Source organism: Lepisosteus platostomus, chromosome 15 (assembly GCF_059453375.1).
Source record: "Lepisosteus platostomus isolate fLepPlt1 chromosome 15, fLepPlt1.hap1, whole genome shotgun sequence".
In the NCBI taxonomy this organism is placed as follows: domain Eukaryota; kingdom Metazoa; phylum Chordata; class Actinopteri; order Semionotiformes; family Lepisosteidae; genus Lepisosteus; species Lepisosteus platostomus.
In genome coordinates this window covers 3,771,020-3,798,127 of record NC_142625.1, presented here as the reverse complement: position 1 = coordinate 3,798,127, position 27,108 = coordinate 3,771,020, and the positions used below count along the sequence as shown (strand labels likewise).

At 39.7% G+C, this 27,108-nt stretch overlaps 4 long non-coding RNA genes across 17 annotated transcripts in view; all 4 read left to right on the top strand.

Annotated features, from left to right (window-relative positions):
• Positions 1 to 27,108, top strand: part of LOC148647685 (uncharacterized) — a 663,201-nt gene that overhangs the window by 155,261 nt on the left and 480,832 nt on the right. The window lies entirely within an intron of this gene.
• On the top strand, positions 7,482 to 8,521 carry LOC148647701 (uncharacterized). The gene is made up of 3 exons (XR_015926702.1): positions 7,482 to 7,607; positions 7,740 to 7,844; positions 7,952 to 8,521. It is a non-coding gene; the product is annotated as an uncharacterized LOC148647701 (long non-coding RNA).
• LOC148647700 (uncharacterized) lies at positions 9,604 to 11,222 on the top strand. Its single transcript, XR_015926687.1, has 4 exons — positions 9,604 to 9,674; positions 9,842 to 10,474; positions 10,728 to 10,837; positions 11,048 to 11,222. It is a non-coding gene; the product is annotated as an uncharacterized LOC148647700 (long non-coding RNA).
• LOC148647699 (uncharacterized) lies at positions 21,512 to 23,393 on the top strand. The gene is made up of 5 exons (XR_015926726.1): positions 21,512 to 21,693; positions 21,882 to 21,932; positions 22,039 to 22,185; positions 22,322 to 22,411; positions 22,892 to 23,393. It is a non-coding gene; the product is annotated as an uncharacterized LOC148647699 (long non-coding RNA).

Genomic DNA, 27,108 nt, shown 5'->3' with positions numbered 1-27,108 from the left:
ACATTGTTGTGCATTTGATAAATAAACTTTGATTTGATTTGATCTCTAACAAATTTAAGGACATTAGCATTCGACTCTTTGTTTTTCATATCAAGCTTTGTAGAGAGAAGTGTGTAAAGCACTCTTAGTAAGAATTTAGACGTATACATTCAAAATTCTTCATTCTTCGGACGATGGCTCACCCGGGTCTGTAAAACAGAGTGAAAGCTGTATTCACATTTTACATGTGAACATAGATCTTTTTTTTGCGTCTGTAAAAATAAGAATAGTGTTTCTTTTGCAACGCATCAAAAATCACGTCTACTAATTTTTCATCCAGTTGTTCAAGTATGGTGTGTACATGCACGTATGGCGAGCGGTCGTCAAGGAAGGGGCGTCAATAAAAAAATGCTGCTTATACGCTGCACAAGCCGTGTCTCAAAAGCAGCAGGGTTGTAAGCACACACACACACACACACACACACACACACACACACACACACACACACACACACACACACACACTGACTGCGTAAAGTCTCACGGAAAGAACTCGCAGGACATGTTTTTCAGCAACTGTTTTATGCCCTGCTCAGTGTCATTTGTAATGGTGTACGAACCCAGACACCTGGCGGTGTACAGAACAGCCAATAAAATTCGGGCTAAACTGGGAGACTTATAAATTTCTAAAGCGGCAAATGTCACATCTTCAAACCCATCTGTGTAGCCGATAGACAGGCATGTGTGACCCCGCTGACCGGGATGGTCAATCAAACAGGCCGGGCAGTAATCAATCAGAACCCCCTTTAAACGGTGTTGGAAGATGCAATAAACTACTGCTTTCACAATCTGGGTCATAACATCGGGCTCATTAGGGACATCGTTAGCTAAACCTGGTTGGGCATCAGCTTTATTAACATTTGGTCAAACACACAAGCTTAGACACAAAACATTCAGTTGCGCTGGTAGTTTGAAGATTGATGTGGCGACCTCCTCTTTATTCTATTAAAGGAAAAAGAAAAGGAAGGTTCAACAAAATAGACATGCTTTGTACCTAAAATATCGAGCATTTATCGCCTTTTTTGAGCTAAGGTTTTTCGTTAATATTTACCATTTGTAGTGAGGTATCATCACTAACACCCGGAAGTTCTTCAATATCTGGTTCCCCATCTGAACTCACACGGCCGCCGCTGTCACACGTCACAGAGGGCGGGGTCGGGTTTCGCTAAAAAGAAGACCAAGTATTAAAATGACATACGCTAAGCGCCGATACAACAATCAGGAAAAATATTTTAGCCACCTACCTCTTCACTTTGTAGAGCAGTGGACCCCGATGTTTCTCCACACAAACAGACAGTGTCTGACAGCTCCAGGGACGCGCTGCGACCCTGTCAAGCCGGTGCGTTTAAAAATATGCACCAATGGTGTAACCACACCTACATAACTTAATACATTTTTCAATTGGTTGTGTTGTTTTAGAACGACCCCCCCCTCATTGTTTTATCAAGAGCGAAAAGTATTCACTTATCAGTTTATACGTTTTAAACTTTAAATGTATTAACACACATCACAAACACAAATGATGTGTTTCCCCAGAAAATAAATTTTTAAACATGCGGGGGTTGGTCTTAAAGTTTTAAAATACTGTAATAAGACACAGCTTATTTTTAATAACACATTAGCGACAGCTTTTTCGAAAGTTTGAAATGAATTTCCACACACCGCACGCGTAAAAGTCTTTAAAGTATTGACAGGCAACAAATGATGGGGGTGTTGTTCTTTATATTTTAACAGATTGATCTTAAAGTTTTAAAATAGTTTAAAATAGTTTTAAAAAGTTTTAGTGTCCAGCCTTGGAACACCTGGACACTAAGAACTCGTATGTGAGAATGCTGTTTGTGGACTACAGTTCAGCATTCAATTCCATCATACCCAGTCAACTGGTGACAAAGCTCAGGGGATTAGGTCTGTGCAACTCTGTCTGCAACTGGCTGCTGGACTTTCTTATCGAGAGACCACAGGTGGTGCGGATAGGCAATAAAACATCAACACCACTCACCCTGAGCACTGGAACCCCACAAGGCTGCTGTCTGTGTCCAAGGTTGTACTCCCTATTTACTCACAACTGCACAGCAAGACACAGCAACAACCGCATCATTAAGTTTGCCGATGACACCACTATAATAGGACTGATCAGTGATGATGATGAGTCCACTTACAGTGATGAAGTTGTACAGCTGCTTAGGTGGTGTCATAGCAATAACCTGGACTTAAACATAAAGAAAACGAAAGAGCTAATAGTGGACTTTCGGAGACACAGGCCATACACTCACAGCCCACTCAGTATTGATGGAACAGAAGTGGAAACAGTCACCAGCTTTAAGTTTTTGGGAATTCACATCTCTAAAGACCTAACCTGGACTGTGAACACTGACTCTATCATGAAGAAGGCTCAGCAGCGCCTTTATTTCTTGAGGTGCCTCAAGCGATGGGGGATGCCAATACATGTGTTGGTGAACTTCTACCGCTGCACTATCGAGAGCGTCCTCACCAACGGGATCACCGTGTGGTATGGCAACACCTCTTCCCGAGAAAGAAAGGCACTGCAGAGAATGGTCAATATGGCCCAGAAGATCATCGGCTGCGGTCTCACCGAGATTAAACAGCTCTATGAGGACCGCTGCTGTGGTAGAATTCTGGCCATCACAGAGGACAGTCACCACCCCGGGCATGAGCTCTTCACCCCACTGCCCTCAGGCAAGAGATATAAGAGCATACGGACACTTACCACTAGATTCTTCAATAGCTTCTATCCACAAGCAGTGAGACTGGAGAACACATTTAGCCATCCCCCTCTGACCACACCTACACCATCACCATCTACCTCTTTATGATTTCGTATCTTTTGCACATCTCCAGTCATTGTTTACATGTCTGTATTGTTTACATTCAAACTGTCTACATGTTTACTTGCACATTGTCTATTGTTTGTTTGTACATTGTCTTGATGCACTGTTTGCACTTTGTTTTGTTTTTTACACTTGTTTTACAATCGAGAGACTTTCTGTAAGTAAGAATTCCATTGTACCAGTACCGGTTACATATGGCAATAAAGTTCAAGTTCAAGTTCAATAACGTATTAGAGATATTTGGGAGACGTGGGGGTCGGTGTCACGGTAGTTAAAGGCTCTGGAATGCAGAGTGGGGGTGCTAAAATTGACCACATACCCAGTGGGCATTGATGCGTCGAATATACGTATATTCACGGCGAAAATACGGCTATACGTATATATACGTCACCTCGACGTATAATCAACCTCGAATTGCAACCGTAAAATCGACGACATTAATAAACGCATATATAACGTCGAAAACACATCTAACACAGTGCCTGAGGCTTTTTACTGTATGTATCGTGTGTGCCGCAACTAGGAGTATATGGCACTCTGCACAGTGTACGAAGTAAATTACAGCACTCTGCACAGTGTACGAAGTAAATTATTTTCACAGTAATTAATTTATTATATTTACTATATTTATTATACACGTGTAAATTAATTACTGCGAAAATAATTTACTTCGTACACTGTGCAGAGTGCTGTATACTCCTAGTTGCGGCACACACAATCCGGTTTATTTCCGGTTATATACCACAATGCATTGCTAGTATTCGTTGGTCGCCATTTTGGCCACGTTTTTCAATCGTAGAAGGAGTCCGTGAATATCTCAGCAATCCTCTTTTGACGAGTAAGTATAAATAATAATAATAATACTATCTGAATACATACAGATCTTACTTAATATTATTTTGATTAAAATAGTATGTTAATAAGCAAAAAAGGCACATAAAAATAGTGTGAAGGGGAAGATTACACAAAATCGTTTTGCCGTTTCTCTAATTTGAGAATCAGAAAAAACAGCACATGTTCAACAGGTCATTGAAAATAAGTATGTAACATGTACCATTAACAACGTCAATGCTAAACAACCCTTAATGTTATAGTACCCCATGGATTTGTAAAGTATGTGATGATAATTTTCTCTGATTCTCCAAAAAATATATGGATATTCTTAGAAATTAGAATTGCCTCAGCAAGACAACTTTAAGGAATGACGATATGTTTTTATGGGAAAAAAATAATCGCGGTGTTATACTCCTTTCTGTGTGATTTCTGAAATAATGTTCTAAATTTAACTAGGCAATGATATACGGGAAATACCTGCGTAGTGTGACCTTTCTTACTCACCCTTTTAAAGTTAACAACATTTTTATCGCAGTCATTTTGTTCTCTTAATCAAATTAGATTATATAAATGTAAACAGTAGAAAATCTCTGTTAAAATCCCAAAAATAAAACTGATGACAGGAATTGGGGGAAATTACCGAGCGTACGGTATGGTCTAAAACGTGCAACAGTGCTGTATGTAATTTATTTACACAGCTTTGCATACAGGAGTTTCGCGAGGGGGTCTTGCCACCAGCCTGAAAAAAAAATGTAATTATATGTTGATTTCTTTGAATGACAATATTTCTATTTTTATTTTCTTAAGAAAAGTTGATACCATTTCCTTTTATATTCCATCGTCCTTATAGTACCTTACATACAACAGTCACTGTTTATTTACTGTTTATTTGCATGTGTTACAATTATCTGTAGGTGCACATCAGTACGCAGGGGGCACACCAAATCAGACTTTATGTCAAAGCACTATTTATCCCGATGCAGAATCCAGCAGTGATGATCAAGATGGCAGTTTTCACATAGATGACACCAAGGACGAGAATGTGGAACAGTCATCTGGTGATATGGGTGCTTGTGTCAGTGATGACATTACATACCAGGATTCAAATGACTATGGGTACACTGAAGAAGTTATTACTTCTGAAGAAGAAATCTTGAATGAGGTTGAAATTTCTGACTCTGATGAATCTGATGTAACTGACCCCAGTCCTGAATCTACTGACCTTGTAGATGAGGCACAGACTGACCCAGCAAGGCCAAATCTATCTACAGAACTTGTAGCTTGGTCTGCAAAGCATGGTTGTAAAAGACAGTGTTTCAATGATTTATTGGAGATATTGAGACGTCAGGGGCACAAGCTTCCAAAGGATTGCAGGACTCTCCTACAAACACCTAATAAAGTGCAAATCAGTGATAAATGCGGCGGTCAGTACATTTACTTTGGATTAAAGAAAGGAATCCTGAAAAACATATCTTCTTCCAAAACCAGTCCAAGAAGGCATGCATTCTGTAGACCTCTGTATCAATGTTGATGGAGTTCCTCTCTTCAAATCTACATCTGTGCAATTTTGGCCTATTTTGTGCTCTTTTCACCAATTCCAGCCTTTCATTGTAGCATTATTTTGTGGAGGGTCCAAGCCTGAATCAGTTGATGATTATGTGAGTGACTTTTTAGAGGAGTTAAAGTTACTCACCAATAATGGCATTCACTTTGAAGATAGAGTATTTAATGTTACAGTGAAGGCTTTTATATGTGATGCCCCTGCACGCTCATATCTGAAATGCTGCAAAGGACACAATTCGTACTTTGGCTGCGAAAGATGCAAACTTAAAGGGAGCTGGGAGGGAAGAGTTGTTTTCACAGGGGATGAGGCATGTAATGATCGTACAGATGAACAAATCAAGAACTTTGAGTACAAGGAACACCAACAAAGACTTTCTCCCTTAGCTGCTGCTGGAATTGGGTGCATAAGCCAATTCTCCCTTGACTACACCACATCTAGCTTGTCTTGGTGTTGGCAAAAGAATTCTTATTTTCTTAAAGCAAGGACCACCTAAATGTCGACTGTCTGTCAGGCAGAGGAAAGAAATTTCTGATAATTTGGAAAGATGCCTGGGGAATTTTCTAGACAGCCAAGATCCCTCTCAGAGCTTGACAGATGGAAGGCTGGAGTTCCGCCAGTTCCTTTTGTATACAGGTCCCATTGTGCTTCGTAATGTTGTATCAAAGGAACTATACACCCATTTTCTGATGCTAACAGTTGCTCTTTCCATTATGTTGGACTCGGATGAAAGAAAGAGAAATGCCTCAACTATCTCAACTATGCCCAAAAACTGCTTGATACCTTTGTTGACAATGCTCAGCATTTGTATGGACCAACATTTGTTGTATATAATGTGTACAGTTTGAGACATCTACATCAGGATGTGGTACAATTTAATTGTTCCTTAAATTATGTATCTGCATTCCCATTTGAAAACTTTTTACAGTCCTTGAAGAAACTAGTGCGGAACAGTCATAACCCTATAGCTCAAGTAGTAAAGAGAATGAAGGAGAAGGAAAGAGTTCAGATCAACTATGAAGCACCTGGTTCACGGATGTATATTTCATCAAGACAAAAAGACTGTTGTTTCCTGTTGGATAATGAGGACTTTGCATTTGTGAAGGAGAAAAGAGCAGACAGAAGTCTTCTATGTGATGTTGTACGACAGACTCAGACTTGTAACTTCTTCACTGAACCATGTGAGTCAAAACTGCTTAATATTATATATGTTAATAGTCTGGAGGTGCATGCAAGGGAGAAATTCCTCTCTGTAAAAGAGTTGCACAGAAAAGTAGTGTGTCTCCCATATGGTGCTGGTTATGTCCTTTTCCCTCGTCTTCATGGCATAGAACATAATCCTGTTCCATGAAGAAGTTGCAACTTTGATTCACACAGGATGCTTCAGTCTGCTCTTTTCTCATGGTGAAGTTTATATTTTAAAGTTTGTGAGGAATTGTATGTAGTGAATACCATCTAACTACAAATGTATAAATAAAGCAGAATGTTTATTATTGAATTATGTGTTTTTATTGAGTATAATCATTATAAGCGAACACAAGTTTAGTAATCAGCACCACAATCTGAATTAAGACTCAAAATTAAAATGTGTATGTCTGTTTCAGGTGATGTGGACACGCGCTGTTTGGATAGATCAGGAGGGGTTGAGGGAGTCTTGAACTCAAACTGGGTGGATGCCCGAAGAGAGTATGTGTGGTGGCCGAATGATCCAAAGCAGGCCACAAAACTATACAAAGAGAAGGCCAACCCTAATAAAGATACTTGGGTTACCTTCAAGCTCATTAAAATTAAACATACATCAGGTATAGCTTTCTTTGAAAATAAGAGCAAATTCCTGTTAATTATTATAAATTCCGATTGAATATTTACAGTAACTGTCTATGTACATGTATTAGTGCAACAATACCCTTTTCATATTTGATCCTATGTACTGTAAATATTATTATTTGTAGACAAGAAATCAGAGTGTGATCACTTTGATTTAACCACCTCTGTTACGGATGCTGAAGACGAGGATGAGACACATGGTATGTAAAAGTAACAATCTCAATCTCAATAGCTATATTTTTAAACAGTTCTTAATATCAACTGATGCCTCATTTAGCTTGTACCTTGTTATTGATTTTTTTACAACTCTTTAAAATAAGTCATTTTGAAAGGTGTTCTGTATGAAAATGTTAAAAATCTTATTAGATTTGTTGATAATGGAAATTGATAAAAATTTTGGTTAGCTTATTCTATGTTAAACTAATTTTCAGTATTATATTGAAATATGATAATTTTCTATTATATTACAGACTTTGATTCTGATGCTGCTACTCCAAGTAAGTCAATTTCTCTCCCTTCAAAGTTCACAAAATAAAGGAAATAAATGTATTGTAAAAAGTTACAGATCAAGTTGATTAAATAATTTAATTTGATATGAAATATTTTACTGCCATATTTTTTCTGTTAAGAAAAGAAGAAGCCACCAAAGCTGCCAGTGCCACCCCCCAAACTGAGATTCTCTCCTAGGAAGAGTGTCTCCCAGAGCTCACTCAGCTGTTCAAGTACGCTTAAAGGTAGTTTATTGGAATTAAAGTTAAAATGTTTTCTTAATGTACTTAGAAGATAACCATCATCAATCATATTTAAAGACAAGTTTACACCATTTTTTATGTTATTGAAGCCCAACCATCAAAGGTGAGAACCTCCCCAAGGAAAAAAACGGTGCCGAGTTCTGGCTTCAACATTCCTGAAGGTATTACTACATTTTTTGCCTACATCTAATTACTCTATGAAATTGAGATGAAGTTCAATGACAAACTAAATGACTAAATTGAAATATTAAGTTATGTGATAAAGCAGTGGTTCTCAAACTTTTTGGACCAAGTACCACCCCTAATCCAACCAAAGCATCCAAGTACCACCTACAAGTCATCTTCTCATAGGAACCCCAGAAATTCTCAATGACCAACATGAGCGCGCGTGCACACACTCACACATACATATAATAAATATTATAATAATAAACTTAATTTGATATAGCGCCTTTAAAGGTGGCTTCTCAAAGTGTTTTACAGAAAAAAAACATTAACAACAACTAATAAAAAAGCACCATTTCAGTGAGAGGGGTGAACCTGTTTAGTTGAGCAAAGCAGATGTGAATTAATTTTTCGAGCCTTGATACAATTCACAACGGAGTCTAACAGATATTAAATCGTCAAGCATTTTCTTGACGGCAAAGATCTCGCGGTGGATGTTGTAATGCGTACATTAATTTCTGGAGCAACCAATCTAATTTGTGCAACTACACCGTTATGTCGGCTTGTCATTGCTCTAGCACCGTCTGTACAAACTCCGACGCATTTTATCCAGTCGAGGCCATTCTCTTCGATAAATTCATTCAGAAGCTGAAATACGTGCTCTCCTGTAGTTCCTGTTGGTAGCGGTTTACAGAACAGAAAGTCTTCATGGGACATGCCCTCAAACTCGTGTCTAACGTAAACGAGCAAATTGGCCAAATCGACTACAGACTCATCTAATTGCAGTGAAAAACATCTGCTCATCTTAACGCGCTCTATCAGTGTACTTTTGATATAATCCTTCATTTCAATAATTCTATGAATGACTGTGTCTTTCAGGGGGAGGGGGGCAGCAGGTCGAGCTGTTTAGCAGCTTTTTCTCCACACATAATACGTGTCAGCTCTTTTGCCAACGGTAAATAAGGTTCTTCAAAAATAGTGTATCTTACCTGCTTTAGCAATCAGCAAGCTTGCATTTTTCCGCGTTTCCGTTTTTATTTCCGTATTTATTTAAAGTTTTTATTTCATGCGCATGGGAGCGAAACACAGAGACACTCTGTGTATTTTTCTCAAATTAGAACAGTTCTTAAATATTTTTCTGTTATCACGCTTTCGTGTGCTGCGTTCGTAGCACGTATTTCTATGCATTCCTGTGTTTACAACGTTAGCATTGTTCCAAAATCACGGACATTCTCCTTTCTCCCTATTTGCTGGAGATACAGTAGCTTTTTTTAAATACAATTGGTCATTTGCATCCGTAGCACGCATTCCTATAGAGTGGTATAGAATTACAGAGTATCTCTTGTGTCCACTGAACTATTAGCGCGCACTGTATCGTAGTACGTAGGCTGCGTATTCGACACGTATTAAAATACAAAATATGAAAACCCGTCCCGATTTTTCAGCACACACGACACAGTTCCAGGATCATTTGGCGTACCACTTGGCGGCACTCCATGTACCACTGCCGGTACGCGTACCACAGTTTGAGAACCACTGTGATAAAGTAAATGTTTTCCATAACTGATTTCTTTTCAGAGTCTCCCAGGCAGAAGACCATGTCCAGACCAGAAGAGAAGAGAGAGAGATATCCTCTTTCAGAAGGAAGTAAGTACAGTTAAAATGAACTACAGATGTGGGAATTTTTTATTTTTAAGATTATTAATTGCATGTAGCACATTAGCAACACTACAGTAATGCTAATGTGACAACAGTGTAAGAAAATCCTAACCCAATTCCTTTTAAATGCTGACATAAAATGTAAATTATTTCAGAGTTTCAGAAGCGGGTATTGGGCCTCCTGATAGAGATGAGGGATGAATTGAGGCGTTTGGGTAAGTCCACGGAACCGGTGGACTCCCAATTCCACATCAGGAGGCTGACCACAATGGAAGAGTTCTGTGCATACGAGCAAGCACTTGACAGCATGGACAATCAAAACCTGCTGGTATGATATTATATTCTCACTGTGGTGTAGAAAATATTCACTACCAATATTCTAGGTTTCAGATGGGTCATAATTTTATAGCCTACATTTGATTAATATGATCCATCTCTGGCATAAGTTCATATTTTTAGTTTATAATGTATAATCTTGCTTATCCTTTAATGGCAAAATAAAGTGTTTTCATGTTCTAAAAAGTTACTACAATTTTTTTTTACTTTGAAAAATGGTCACTTTGTATTTTTAGACTGAGAAAATACTGCAAAAAAGTGCAGTTAATACGTGAAAATGTGTTTGTTCCATGAATGTGTAAATGGGTATGTCTGATTAGTTGATTAATGAAGATCTAGTAGTAAAAATAGCTTCTAATATTATTTCTAATATAATATTATTTCCAGATAAACCAACTTCAGAGAGTAGGCGGCAGTGATGTCAGAGAGAGTGTTTTCACAGTCTTGTCAAGGTATTGCTTATTGATTTTTTAAAATGTTTTTACATTACATTTTTACTTCGATCAAATTAACATATCCACGGAATTGAGCTTATAGATACCTATGTGTTGACCACTGAATGTGCAAGGTGTAAAACTGCAAAATTGTCTTTTAAAATATAAGGATTACAGTACTACATTTGATCCTAAATATTTGAGTAAATAAATGTTGAGTGGAAACTCAACTTGAAAAAATGTCTAAACTCAGTGAAAATTTGGTTTTCAGACTTATGACAAATGAACTGATGACAGAATTCAACTTCGCTGGCACAAACCGAAAATATAAAAAACAAAAGAGGGGCCTGGGAGACACAAATCTTTATAGAGTAATTAAAGGTACTCCTATTCTATGTTGTACTTTCAAACTTTGGGTACTCTTTAATTAGGACAGACTTTATTGCTCAATTGCTGTGATGCAAGCCACATTTTATCTGTTTATTTCAGCTTTGAGCTTAGTAAACCTTAATGGTTCATTTTTGAGATTATACTCAAGAAGATATTAACCATCATTTATTTGAGTAGTAATATTATATAATTTTCTCCTAGCTGCGGTGCTGAAGTCCCACCCTACATCGAAAGAAAAAGATATAAAGGAGCACGCAATGCGTTACTTGAAGAATGCATATGCAAGGCAGGGGGCCAGGAGATCTGGACACTGAAAATAATAGGTTTCTGGTCCTGTTAGGACAATTAGACAGGGTTTGCAAATGGTGGACAAAAATCGTCTTAACTTCCATTGTAATATTTGTTTTTTTTTGGAAATATATAAGTTGTACATTTTAAAATTTATATTTGAATCAAAATGTGGTTTTGAGTTAGATAGTGTGTTAATGTAATTAGTTTGTGTTTGTCATTACTATACTGTATATTGATGTTACCAGAATTTGTAGCTGAAGTTTAAGACTAGTTGTGTTTTTTTATGATTATTGTCCATATGTTGATTGTTGATTGATTGCATACAATGTATAATTTAATTTTTCAGGTGTGAATGTGTATTTTCAGAATAAATTTCCAAACCAAATCATTGGCTTGGTTTACTTGTTTCTACACCTATAAAACCTATCTTTGATGTATAATAGACCTCTACCCATATACGTATAATAGACCTCTAATGTTATCTGTATAATAGACCTCTAACCATATACGTATAATAGACCTCTAAAGTTATCCGTATAATAGACCTCTAACCATGTACGTATAATAGACCTCTAACCATGTACGTATAATAGTCCTCTAAATTTATCCGTATAATAGAACTCCAACCATTTACAGATGCAGCCATTCAAAATGAGCGGTAAAAACCCGCGGTACAGTAACCAACCCGCGGGGCACCGTAGGGCACCGCAGGGCAAGTGATTGGCTGGCCAAAATGACCGACAGGGGCACTCGTGGTGCCTTGGTTGGTAGTGCAAAGATTTAATCATTTAATGTCTTTACTGTGCACATTTTAATCCGCTTAGTTTTGAATATTTATATGGATTTTACCACTAAAGGGAAATTTTAGTAGCTGAGCATAAAAAGAAGAGGAGCATAACGCATCTGAAGGTCATAAACGATATTAATTTAGGAACATAAACATTACTGTATGTATGTAAACTGTACTGTGTATGGCTGGTCTTGGTAGTTTAAAGAAAAAATACACAACAGTCTTCCATTTCTCCCTAAACATTTTAAGCATGAAAGTTTTATGAAACGGTACCCAAATATGCGATTGCTGTATAGAATGAATTTTAATTTAAAAAAATTATTTAACACGAACATTAAGCTGTTTACATCTTCCGCCTGAGAACAGTCACCCGTTGCTACCCAATGCAGAAACACAGCCACTAACTAGCAAAGAGAGGACATTAGCTAGCCAATATGATAAAGAAATAAATGATTATTTCGTTTATTTCTTTTGCACATTTATTTGAACATTTCCATCGATTGTACAAGCACTTGGAAACTGTCCAATCCCTAGTTCATCAGGCATTTTCTTTTACGCTGCGGGCGTTCTCCTGGTCTGTGTCTTCTAGGATATAATGCCAGCGAACTCTTGTTTTTATGTCCACTATAACAGACAATCTCCTTTGCTTTTAACCGAGCGTTTAATAATTTCCTAAAATGAAAATGATTTACTTTATTTCCCTCACGGGATCAATAAAAGTATCTATCATCTGTCTAAACTATGGGACAGAATTCTGGGGTCTCCCCATACCAGAGATTATGGTAGGGCTTCAGAATGGTGATTGGCTGACACCATCTGACACCCCTCTGATTGGAGAAAAAAGACGTGCTGGTTTGCTATACATACTGTACCAGGAAGAGGATTTCTTTCTATTCAAAACGTGTATTTTAAAAGTTTAAGAAGTAAAAACCTTACAGCGTACACAGATTTCTAAACTGATCAGGATCGTTATCTTTGTCTTATGCATAATAATGTTCACCGCTCTGTCCAGCAAATTAATAATAAACTTTATTTTATATCGCGTTTTAAACGAATAAGTAATTAGATTGCTCATAAACCTAATCACTTGCTTTTTCTTTTTATTTAGGCTCAGATTTCAACTATAGATCGTATTATTAATAACCATAATAACAACCAACCAACAAAAACAACCACATAAACATAATACCAACCAAAAACATAGATAACAACCACAATACAAAATCAAATATATCAAACCATTTTACTCTCGCAAAGTCCTCCTATTATCATAATCCCGCCCCTTATGCAAAACCAAACCTTCCTCCCATCCCAGTTTATCCTGTTTATCATAAACAAAATCCACCTCAATTTTCAACATAAAGCATTACACAAAATCAATACCTCAACACTCCATACTCAACAACGATAATTCACAAACAGCCAGAACATGTAACTACACATGACCTAATTTCCATAGCCCCGCCCCTTATGCAAAACCAACATCCCTCCCCTGTTCTCTCTCTCCCCTGGCAGGTGTAATTGTTTTTATTTTCAAATAAATTTTAGCAAAGTCATGTATTTAAAAAATCTTAAGATTTTTATATTTATGTCTTTATTTAGTGGTTTCATTAGTGACAAAGGCTAAACTTTCTTGGAAAAATGTCTGTTATGTAAACCATGTTTGCTATTAATTCATTCAGGGCTAAAATATGTTCATTGTCTTCTAATGAAAGAAGGGTTCCTTTCGCCGTAGTCGGGTTGAAAATAGAAGCTTGCCACGCCCGGACTGTTACACCAACGCATTAGCATGTTAAAGCGATTTCATTGAGGAGCCTAGCCTTTAACTAGTAAGTACTGTACTTACTGGGTTTTTGAGGGGGGGGAGGTGTCTTTCGCTGGAAATCTCGCCTCCTACTTTGAAAATACCCGTGAAACTGGTTCAATTCGTCACAGCCAGCACTCCTGCAGAGAGGGGGGTTGTACTTGCAGTGTATACAGTACACGCGTTATGCTCTTCGTTAATGTCTAAGCCGGAACATATCATTATATCTCATTTTGTATTTCTTAAAAAAAAATCGTTTTCCCAGCCTAACAGTATTGTTTTTAACCTGTAAAGCGCTTTGAGGAGCCACCTTTAAAGGCACCATATACAATAAAGTCCATTATTATTACTATTGTAAATTTGCTGGACAGAGAGGTGAACATTATTACACAGAAGACAAAAATAGCGATTTACGTTGCATTGTGTATCGTGCTGCTTTAATACAGTTTTAAATAATTAAAAGTCTAAACAGTATCAGCTTTATTTATGGGTTTTAAATAAAGGTGATTTAAACGTGATTTAAATCAATATAAATGTTTATATTGTAACGCATAGGTGACTATTCATTGTTATTAAAATGACTTAAATTTGATCATGTTGTGATATTTAGAAATATACATTTGTTTGGTGCGAGTGAAGTTTTATTTAATCTCTGAGCCATACTGATTCTTCTGGAAGCCAGTTTCCGCCAGGGAGTAAAAAAAAAAACACACTATGGTATTCTCTCCAATGCTGTGCAGTTAAAAACATACCTCTGATGCTGCTCCTAAATGAATATCGTTTATGACCATCAGAAGCTTTATGCTCCTTTTCTTTTTTCCAGTGGATTGAACAGGGAGAGGTATTTCATGATGCACTTTTCACTGATGAAACAACAGTGGCTCTGGAACAGTTTTCAACCATGTCATTTTATAAAAAGGGGAGATATGTACACGTTACTGAAGCTAAAAGTTTAGCCTTTGTCACTAATGTAACCACTAAATAAAGACCTATAGAAATCCCTACGTTACAGACTGTATATGGCTGGTATTGGTAGTTTAAAGAAAAAATACACACCAGTATTCCACTTTCTCCCTAAACATTTTAAGCATCAGAGTCTTACATGTGGTTATTTCGGAAACGTTTGTACATGCTCCTTCTGACCATGTTACCGTTTACTGTTACTGACCATATTAAGTTTAAGTGCCTGTGGGCACTTTTCCTGTCCGTGGGGGGTGGACCGTCTTTCATTAGTAGGTTAATCTGTTCTACTCTGAGAATGTAGAGGGGGTGGAAAGTGCCCGCGGTCATTTAATTAGTATTAAAATTCGCACTGATTCCCTTGCGAAGATACGGACATAGGAATATTCGTGCGTGGTCAAAAAATGGCATAAAAACGACAAAGTGAAGGCTGTGAAAACATTCACAATGTACTTTATACACAAAGCAAATATACCCCCCCCCCCCCCTCTCTCAATTCAATTCAAGCTGCTTTATTAGCATGACAGATGGGTACAATCAGTGTTGGGTATTTACTTTGCTTTGAGATGCCACTTTTAAAGGTGATATATAAAATCAAGGCTTTAACTTGCTTTAACTCCGCAAGTCTGAGTTCTTGTGTCTGTCCTATCCGAACCCGAAAGTATTACAATATGTATCTTTATAGCAGGTGGTGTACAGCTTTTTAGTATAGATTACACTTTTCTAAAATGTATTTAAAAAATAAAAACGATTACAATCTAATCTTTCCACGTTTGATCCCAAAATAAATCTAAACGGGGAGAAAGCTATGCTGAAAGTTTATTAAGATACTTAGAAGACAAAGATATCAATTTATGTTGCATTTGTCTGATTGTGAATCAAAAAACACATATATTTAAACCCGCATTTGCGATTTAAATCAAAACGTTATTTAAATCAATATAAATGTTTATATTGTAACGCCTAGGTGACTATTCATTGTTATTAAAATGACTTAAATTCGATCATGTTGTGATATTTAGAAATATAAATTTGTTTGGTGCGAGTGAGGTTTTATTTAATCTCTGACTCAGTGATGGCCTGGCATGGTGAGGTGCGCTGGCAGCTATGTGGTGTTACGCAGTGGTGGCCTGACACGGTGAGGTGCCCTGGCAGCTGTATGATGCAGTGGTTGTAACGGACACGGACTGGAATCCGTGTCGGATCTTGTAGAAGACCCTATGCGATGCGGTAAGAGCTGGAGAAAACAGGAGGCGTGGTAAAAAGGAACACACAGGGGTTTAATAGTGCACAAAATAATAGTGACAGTCCGTGAGACAGTGTACAGGGGAAGACAAAACGGCATCCAAATCCAAACAGGTCCAAGGGGAGGTCAAAGCACAGTCCAAGAGTCCATCAACTAGAAATCCATCCTGGGACGCGACAAAGTTAAAATCCCCGGGAGGGGGGAGCACACGGACAGACGAGACATGGAGGTCCAAGGGTGACGGCGCGAGATCCTCCAGACCCCGGGCTCAGGAAACGGGAGGTGTCGGGGATGAGGCCTATGCCCTCAGGAGACGGACGTAGGGTTTCCTGGTGCTAGGCGGGCCTCGCGACATCTTACCCTAATGATGAGCCCCGAGGACTGGAGGAGCTGGTCTTTAAATAATAACGCTAAAAGGGTACATCTGGAGAGCTAAATCACACGGACAATAATGGGAGCAGTGGAGCGCCCTCTAGGGAGGGATGTCAGGCGTGACAGTACCCCCCCCTTCAAGGGCGGCTCCTGACGCCCTACACAATTAAAAATAAGGGCAATACTATCAACAAGAATATCACAAGCACAGACTATATACAAGCAGAGAAGGAAATTCAGAATCACTATATACACAAGAGATAAAACCGGAGAATACTATATACAAAACGGTAGGGCTGTCCACTCTCAAAATAGTTCCAACGGGGAAGGAAGAAAAAAAAAACGGAGAAACAAAACGGTCCAGGAAAAAAAAAATCCAAGAATTCCTTTAGAAAAAAAATCCACAAAAAATACCTTGTCCAGCGAAACAGGAATGGATCTTGACAGGAAAACAGGAAGGGCATCTTGAAGAGAAACAGGTCCAGATGAGGGTCCGGGTGTTCCAGATTACCGCTCGCGGGGTCTAGCATAGGCTCATCATTCTGTAACGGACACGGACTGGAATCCGTGTCAGATCTTATAGAAGACCCTATGCGATGCGGTAAGAGCTGGAGAAAACAGGAGGCGTGGTAAAAAGGAACACACAGGGGTTTAATAGTGCACAAAATAATAGTGACAGTCCGTGAGACAGTGTACAGGGGAAGACAAAACGGCATCCAAATCCAAACGGGTCCAAGGGGAGGTCAAAGCACAGTCCGAGAGTCCATCAACTAGAAATCCATCCTGGGACGCGACAAAGTTAAAATCCCCGGGAGGGGGGAGCACACGGACAGACGAGACATGGAGGTCCAAGGGTGACGGGGCGAGATCCTCCAGACCCTGGGTTCAGGAAACGGGAGGTGTCGGGGATGAGGCCTATGCCCTCAGGAGACGGACGTAGGGTTTCCTGGTGCTAGGCGGGCCTCGCGACATCTTACCCTAATGATGAGCCCCGAGGACTGGAGGAGCTGGTCTTTAAATAATAACGCTAAAAGGGTACACCTGGAGAGCTAAATCACACGAACAATAATGAGAGCAGTGGAGCGCCCTCTAGGGAGGGATGTCGGGCGTGACAGTGGTGGCCTGGCACGGTGAGGTGCGCTTGCAGCTATGTGACGCAGTGGTGGCCTGGCACGGTGAGGTGCGCTGGCAGCTGTGTGATGCAGTGGTGGTCGGGTATGTAGAGGTGCACTGGCAGCTGTGTGTTGTGACGCAGTGGTGGCCTGGCACGGTGAGGTGCGCTGGCATATAATGAATATATTCATGTGCATCCAACACACAGTTCAACGCTAGCAACTACACAAAATCTAAAATATGAGCTCTACTTGCCACTTACAATACCAACAGTACCAGCTAACTTTAGTAGTGACATTTTCATGGATCTTTTTAACAATAAAATTTACAACATCAGACTTCAGACACAATTAAACAGGCCTCAAAAAAGTCTGGTACAAACATTTTCAGCATGGTGAAACATGGTGAACATTTCCACCACTGCGTCACACCACCCAGCTGCCAGCGCACCTCACGTGCCAGGCCACCACTGCATCACACAGCTGCCAGCGCACCTCACCGTGCCAGGCCACCACAGCGTCACACCACACAGCTGCCAGTGCACCTCTACATACCCGACCACCACTGCATCACACAGCTGCCAGCGCACCTCACCGTGCCAGGCCACCACTGCATCACACAGCTGCCAGCGCACCTCACCGTGCCCGGCCACCACTGCATCACACAGCTGCCAGCGCACCTCACTGTGCCAGGCCACCACAGCGTCACACCACACAGCTGCCAGCGCACCTCACCGTACCAGGCCACCACTGCGTCACACCACACAGCTGCCAGCGCACTTCACCGTGCCAGGCCACCACTGCGCCACAACACACAGCTGCCAGTGCACCTCTACATACCCGACCACCACTGCATCACACAGCTGCCAGCGCACCTCACCGTGCCAGGCCACCACTGCGTCACATAGCTGCAAGCGCACCTCACCGTGCCAGGCCACCACTGCATCATACAGCTGCCAGGGCACCTCACCGTGCCAGGCCACCACTACGCCACATAGCTGCAAGCGCACCTCACCGTGCCAGGCCACCACTGCATCATACAGCTGCCAGGGCACCTCACCGTGTCAGGCCACCACTGCGTCACACATATTTCAGCGCCATATATTTCATGGATATTATGGAATATAATGGATGGATATCTTAGTTATCTTTCTAGTTCACAGGTTTGCATGCATAATTTAATTTTGAAAGCCACTGAGACATCAGGTACTACTGTTGTATTTATGAAAAAGAAACAAAACAAAAAACATACTAACAACTGTGCCATCCTACTCCTTAGTTAATACATTTTATTATTCATAAACAGTTAACATTGTTAGCAAAATATTTTGAATTATATTTAACCCTATTTTTTCTTTAGTTTTGTATTTAACTTATTATATGATAGTCAGACTTAATGTATATTTGAACAATGAAAATATATTTTTACAAGATTTTACATTAAGCACTTAAAATTAATATGGTTAATAATAGTAAACTGTAACATGCTGTAACAAGATCAGTTAAACTGCGAAGAAAATGCTTTCAGAGAAAATGTTTCAGGTGTGAAGAACATAGATCTCCAATGCAATTTCAACCAAACCTGTTCCCACACACCCTGCCCCCACTACCATTAGAATATACACAAACATTTTAGCGTTTCATTCTGAGCAGAAGACCCTCACACCTGAAGAGTGCTGGCTGTGACGAATTAAACCGGTTTTACAGGTTTCAATCACAGACCATGTGACATGGGAGTCAGGAAATTAACACACAGCGCCACCGGATTTGATAACGCTATAAAAACGCTATAAAATAATGTGACTTGGCACAGAACAAGTTTACAGCACAGTACAAAAATAAATGCTGACCATGACTTTAGAAGCATAAATTGCCTTACACTCAATTTAAACACAAGCTGTCTTTAGCCCTCTAAGCTGGTTCATACAGAAATGTAGAGATCCAGGCTCAGAACACACAGCTTCATTAGCGAATACATATGCAGGACAACTAGAGAAGACGTTTTACAGAGGATGGATTTTTAGAAACATCCCATCAGTGACATCACTGAAGTCAACTCTTAGGTACTGTAACTGTCGTGTGGATAGTTTCACAAGAATCAGACAAAGGTTTAAGCATCGCTTGTTCTAGATAAAACTGCAAAAAAAAAACAACAACCAATAATGTACTTCTTTGTGGCTCTGTTTGCCCAAATCATATATTCACAACGTGAAATCTAGAAAATAATATTAAGTAACCAAAATCCGCAATATGGAAACAGAACCTGTGTAATTGTTGATAGATGATGTACTCGTAACATTTTTTCAAGACGAACTACAACATTTAAAAAATGACTTGTATGTACTTGATATCTCTAATCAATCCACGGGTCCCAGCACAAAACGAAACTAAAACGCATACGGTTTCGCGCTTCTTATTAGTTGCTCAAAAGTAATTTGACCGTATGAAATGCATAATATAAACCTAGAAACATATACGTGAGCACTACTTAAGCACTGTAGTATCGGTGTTAAGACATACCTCTCAAATACTGTAAATCAAGTTAAAAATATCTCAAGACCGATTACATATACATATACATACTGTATACAGTACAGTTTGCATACGGTAATATGTTTATGTTACGCGATTAAAAAATAAATAAATAAAAATGAAAAGTCCAGCACCAGCTGGATTCAAACACACAACCTGCCAGTTGGTAGTCACACACCTAGACCAGTAGGCTACAAGACAGCTCGCATGAACAGGCAGGCGAAACAGCCCTACACAGCCCTGTCGCAGTACACGGATATAATCATACCGTTACTAAATTCTTTAGATACGCGATTCCATATTATATTCCCTTTTAATCAAATTCGAAAAGTATGCTTGTTGACTCCGGTATCACGTTAGTTAAAGACTTCGAAGCTTACAATGTTTAGGGAGAAATGGAATACCGGTGTGTATTTTTCCAAGTATACAGCTTGTCCAAAGTCATCCATTATTAATACTATTAGTAATATCTTCAGTAAAGGCTTTGATGCATAAATATTTCTGATAAAGGTAGGTTGTGTACTTTTGTCCAACTGAGCAATCTTGCTTTCATAAAATATACCAACATTTTAATGACTGATGATTAACATGCTGTAATACACAGTTCAAAATTAAAGGCTCAAATGCTGTAAATGAGAGGTTAAGCTCCCCCTGGCGGTTTTACAAGGCGACGCCGGATAGTTTCCGGCAGAGCGTCAAATGATACGTGACACCACGTGATACCGCGTGACACCGCGACACGCCCACCGGGGTATGCCGCGAAATACCTCACCCATTTTGAATGGCTGCATCTGTATGTATAATGAACGTCTAAACATAGACGTATAATTGACGTATAACTTTAGACGTATATTAGAATTTCATTCTAGACGAATTGCAGACCACATTTAGACGTCTAAGGTATGCGTTTAATAGACGTATATTATAGGTCTTTTGCCCACTGGGTAGCGGGGGGGGGGTGGTAAAATTGACCTCAGAGCGAAAGTTCATAACATTTTTAAATTGTAAGCGGGTACAATTAACAGTGACAATAAACGTCCGGATATAGGAGTTATAGTTTTTCATTTGTTTTAAATGCTGTTTTGTATATATAATTTTATATTAATGTAAAGTTTTCTAATTTATAATCACCACATGTATTTCACACAAAAATGTTCTTAATTTCGCATTGCAAAAAAAATAAAACCTCAAAACATCAAGCTTGATTTGTGAACACATCGCTATAAAGAATAGATACATTTTCTTATAGCGATACCGTTAATAAAAACATTTTTCTTAATAATATTCTTAGTGGTCTGTTGGTGAATCAAACACAGACACCGGGGCACATTTTCACCACATTTTAACAGCTATGAAATTTAGACACCGTTGTATGTCTTAAACTTATATAGATTTTAACAGTTATAACATTATAACAGTCTAAAACGTTTTTTAAAAATGTTTCTTACAATAATTTCTACAGCCCAGTACGTGCACGCCCCAGTGATACCTAAGATTAATGGTTTTATGGGGGGGCCATGTGTGTTTCTTAGAAGAGAATGTTTATCAGTTTGGGTATAAGTACCAACGGTGTAACAGGCGAAGTTTTGGCTGGATTCCAATTCTTACAGTCTTGCGTTATTGACTAACTCGTCAGAATGGATCACGCCGATCAATTACAACAGTCTGAAGATAGTCTATTTACAGACTTAACACTGTTCGATTTGATAGACGAAGACGAGGACTCCACAAATTACAGCGGTATGTATATCTGGTTTATTGTGAGATAAAATTACAACGTCATGGTGCATGTCTCATGTTGACGTGTTGTTACCTATAGTTGCAAAACGTTGTATAATATTTGTATACTAGGCAATATTGTATTATTATAATGGAATTACCAGGGAGTAATGTGGCTGTGACTGTGTGTATCCATTCATTTCCATTAGCCCCGAAAACAACAGCTGTAAAAAGACCAGTTACGGCGCAACCCAACGCTGGTGAGTAATTACGACAATGTTTTGAATAACGCTTTATGACCATGTGAGTCTTAAAGACACACGGGTACTTTCTCCACATCAATACACGTATGTGTCTATTTCACAGACGCGGGCGAAAGGACAAATCAATTCACGTTTAAAAAACCTCGTTTGTGCTTTACAATACCCCCGCAAAACCTTGTGGAGACACATGCAGATGTTCACGTTATACCAGAGGGTGCAGAGCATATTATCAGATCGCCTGGGAGAAGAGGTCGGTATTATATAAAACATTCTTTTAGCATGTACATTTAAACGTGTCTATAATAAAAATTCCCACCGTTTTCCTATTTTTTGGTAATTTGCGGTGTTGAGTTCTTTCACTAATCATATTTTCCCTCTCCGTGCAGAACCCGAACCTTCAAAAAATAAACTGTGACGCAACGCTAAGACGTTAACAGGGTCAACGAACTCAAAACGTCTCAAATCAACAACCAAAGGTTAATATAATTTAAGCATGGTCAAGATGTGTTATGAGCCACTTGCAACCGTTACTTCTTTTGTTAGAATGTTAATTCGTTGAAAGATCCTAGTTCACGTAGTTTTCTGCTTGGGGTTATTAAAAAGCCTTATTTTAAAACTGCTTAGCCTTTAAAGTTAAAAGCGACTGGTCTGTGCCATGGGTCTATATGCTGTTAACCATATCACTTGACCCAGTAGCGCCACCACAGTCTTAAAGGAAACCGGTGTAACAATATGTCCGGGTAACTTGTTCCATTCACCCGCAGCCCTTTGAGTAAGGATGCGCCACATGTGTGGCTTTTTTATCCTAGTTATCATCGTTTTCTGATTTTTACCATTTAGATTGCATTGATTGGTGTGTTGAAAAGTCTTTTATTTTTATCATAGTGTAGTTTTCTGATTTTGGGATATGGTACACTGGCGTGGTATTAAAAAGTATTTTGTTTTTATTCACACAGTCGCTGTATCGACGAGCGGTGAAATAAGTGTGGTGGAAACGTCGGGCCCTAAGGTGGTGACAGCGTCGAAGACGGCCATTAAGACGCTGACCAAAGCCCGACGTGTCAAGCCTTCGGAGAGAAATCAGAAAGCGCCTAAAGACTTGGTGTTGGGTGATGTGCTAGATTCAGTGTGCTGTATTACACAGTCACTATCAATGGCGATCACTAATGAGGTGTCTAAAAAACGAGCTTAGAGTGTTTAAGAGAGGCTTTAGCCGGTGTACAGGCCTTGTTTCCAAAACCGATCCAGGTTTTTACCGCTAACCTCTTAGATATAATTTCTACAGAGGATGCTGCTCTAAGCTCAGGATTTCAGAACATGATGCTGATATTTCATGCTTCATTGGTGCAGATCTCCGGTGATAAATGAGTAAGCATGCGGTCTAAAAAGTGTTTAAAAGACCGACCGCTTGCCAACATCAAGCGTTTGTACATTAATAAAAGAATTAAACTGGCAAAAGCATGTTTGTTGAGACGTAAAAGATTCAGAGAGAGGCCTCAGATTTCACAAGAGCAGCCCAAACCAAACAATGAGAATGCATTGGTGGAAAATAACTTGCCCTGCTGCTGTGGCAGAACAGGATGGCGGTAACTTTGAAAACCAAGAAACGGTTGTGATGAATGTTGTGAATCAGGTTGGTGACGGTGTCGGCGCAAATAGAGGCCCATTAGAGCGTATACGTAGTTATAACCGGTCTTATAATAATTTTAGAGCAACAGAGCACTATGAAGAATTTCGTTTTGTTAATCTTGACAGAATAGCCTCGTATGTACAGGCTATAGACGCTGTACATGGTGCAGTCCAGAGAATATTGGATGAACTTTCTCCAAACATCGGGGCGAATGATTTTGTTCATCTGCGTTTGACTGCGGGTGGTTTTAACAAACCCTTGTTCTCACGCAGGAGATACCCCGGAGAATTAAATGCTGCCGATTTTTTTAAGCCACATCTCAGACCTCTTACAGAGCCACACAGAAGTTCTCACCGATGACACCCTCCGATTAGTGGTGACGATAGTTAGGAATATGCAGGGGGGTGCCGGCCAAATATTTAAATCCGTTCTGTACAGCAGGGTAATTGAGCGGAGAAAAGCACACCTTATCGACTTACATTACGCGGGGGGTAATCTGTGTTTCGCCGGGAATGTGTACAGATTGCTAAATGAAGGTTGTACCGATGGGGAAATGTTACAGGGCACTAAACGAATGCACAAAGAGTTAGGTTTTCCAGAGAATCGGAAAATTAGTTTGTCAGACATTACCGCTTTTGAAAAACATTTAAAGGTGGTCATTAAAATTTTGTACCACGACCAGGGTGATTGGAAATATTTTACAACGGGGCCCACACCACCAAATTCTAAATTACTTTTTGTTCTACTGCATGAAGAGCATTTTTACGGGGTTTTAAATATTAAAGCTTTTGTGGGGGTGGCGTGTTTTTGCACTAACTGCCATGCGGCGTATAGCCACAAGAACGCACACGCTTGTAAGTGTTAAAACTTGTAAAACCTGTTTAGATCCCTAGTGTTGCGAAATTGATGCAGAAATTCAGAATTGCCCGGCCTGTAAGGTCTTTTGTCGTAGCTCTCAGTGTTTGGCAAGACACTTTCAGAATGCGGCGACGGGTGTTAGTAAGTGTGAGCGCAGGGCCTTTTGTGAGAAATGTGGGGTTTATAGCCTCGCAAGTCACAAATGTAAAGAGAAACTGTGCTCGCGTTGTAACAACGTGATCGACACCCCTGACACACATTTGTGCTACATACCACCAAAATTTCAAACAAGTACATTTTTTTCGACTTTGAATGCATGCAAGAAACGGGGACACACATACCAAATTACGTCCACGCCCTTCATATTAACAATAAACGAAGCTGGAAATTTGATGGTGAAACTTGTCTAAAGGATTCTGTGTGTAAATTTATCGATAGACGTTTCAAAAACCATACTTTCATATCGCACAATGGCAAGGGATATGACAATTATCTAGTGATCAGACAGTTGTTAGATGAAAAGATGGACGTTGAACTAATTAATCAGGGTGGTAAGATAATGAGTATGACCGTAAAAGCTCTGAACATCAGATTTATCGATTCTCTAAACTTTCTCCCTATGAAATTAAACAAACTGCCATCAGCCATGGGGTTCCTCAGGGGTAAGGGTCATTTTCCACACTTGATGAACACTTCAGAAAACCAAAATTATGTCAGGCCGATGCTGCCGCCAGAACTTTACGGTGTTAACTACATGCTGCCGAGTGAGAAAGCTGAGTTTTTGGTTTGGTATGAAGAATGCAAGGGAAGTGTGTTTAACTGACAGAGAGAGTTGAAACGCTACTGCCGGATGGATGTGGCAATTTCAAGAGAAGGCTGTGTCAGGTTCTGGGACGAGGTCATGACTACGACCAGACAGACACCCGTGACTGAGTCAGGGGCCGCCTGTGTTGTGTGCATCGACCCCTTTCAGTTTGTGACCATCGCTAGTGTCTGCATGGCCATGTTCAGACTTGTGTTTTTACAGGAAGAGACGATAGCGCTGCTACCCCATGACAATTACCACCTCCAGCAAAAACGATTCAGTGGCTTATGTAAATCGAACACACAGAGCACGTTTAAATCCAACACGCATTAACCACACCCGGGGAGTTCAAGGTTGGACCATATTTTCTGGATGGTTATGCTGTAATTGACGGAGTGCAGACAGCCTTTGAGTTCAACGGTTGTTTTTTCACGGTTGTAGTGTTTGTTATTGTGAAAATGATTTTAATCCGCTGACAAACACTACTTTAGGTTGGTTGTACAGAAAGACGATGGTGAAAATTAATTTTCTCAAAATGGTTTTAACGTGCGTGTTTTGTGGTAGCACAAGTTCAGAGACATGCTTGTTGAAAATGGACACTTGGGTAAATTTCTAACAGCAGCGCAGTTACCAGAGCCTCTGCAACCGTGCGATTCGCTTTTTGGGGGGAGAACAAATGCTATTTGTTTGCATTACACAGCGCAGCCCGGTGAAAAAATCCGTTACTATGATTTCACCAGTCTGTATCCGTTTGTGAACAGAACTAAAAAATACCCACTGGGGCATCCCCGAATAATTTCTAACAACTTTGGAGATTTAAAACGGTATTTCGGTTTAGCGAAGGTGAAAGTTTACCCACTCAGACGTTTGTACTTTCCAGTTCTTCCAACCAAAATTGACAAAAAAATGTTTTTCACACTGTGTCGTACGTGTGCTGAAACAAAACAGACCACTCCCTGCGAGCACAGTGATGAAGATCGCGCCTTGACTGGTGTCTGTTGCCCCCCTGAATTACAGATGGCCTTAGATCTGGGGTATAGAGTGAGTAAAATTTACTAAATTTGGCATTTCGAAAAGGCCTCACACAATCTTTTTTCCGACTACATCAAACTGCATCTGAAAGGGAAACAGGAAGCTTCGGGGTTTCCAGAGTGGTGTAGAGATGTCGCGAAACAACAAAGATATATCAGCGAATATTATGAAAAAGAGGGTGTCCGGCTGGACCCCGGCAACATTAAAAAGAATCCGGCCAAAAGACAGCTTTCAATAATTGCCTTGAACAGTTTGTGGGGCAAGTATGGGCAAAGAGACAATTTACCACAGACCACCATTGTGAGAAACCCAGATGAATTGTTCAGGTACTTATTTACGCCATATCATGAGGTGTCAGCCTACGAGTTTATTGATGAAAACACAGCCTGTGTTATGTGGAAACACCCTAAACACCACTATACAGGCCATTCAAACACTAACATTTTTATTGCTAGCTTTACAACAGCCTATGCCCGCTTGGAGTTATACAACCTGCTAACTGCTTTGCAAGGCCGCTGTCTGTACCACGACACAGATTCCATTATCTTTGTGAGCCGGGAGGGTGAGTGGAATCCGGAACTGGGTGACTATTTGGGTGAGCTGACCAGCGAAATCGATGCTGGACAACAAATCACCAAGTTTGTATCAACAGGACCCAAGTCGTACGGGTACAAGCTGTCTCTTGGGAAAGCCTGTTTAAAGATGAAAGGTATTACGCTCAATGTGAACAATTGTGAAAAAGGTAACTTTGAGAGTCTGTGGGACTTGGTTTTTGACTATGGCGTTAACCCTTAAGCAGAGTGCCGGGAATTTAAACACATTTCTATTCAACAGCCGATGATCGTGCG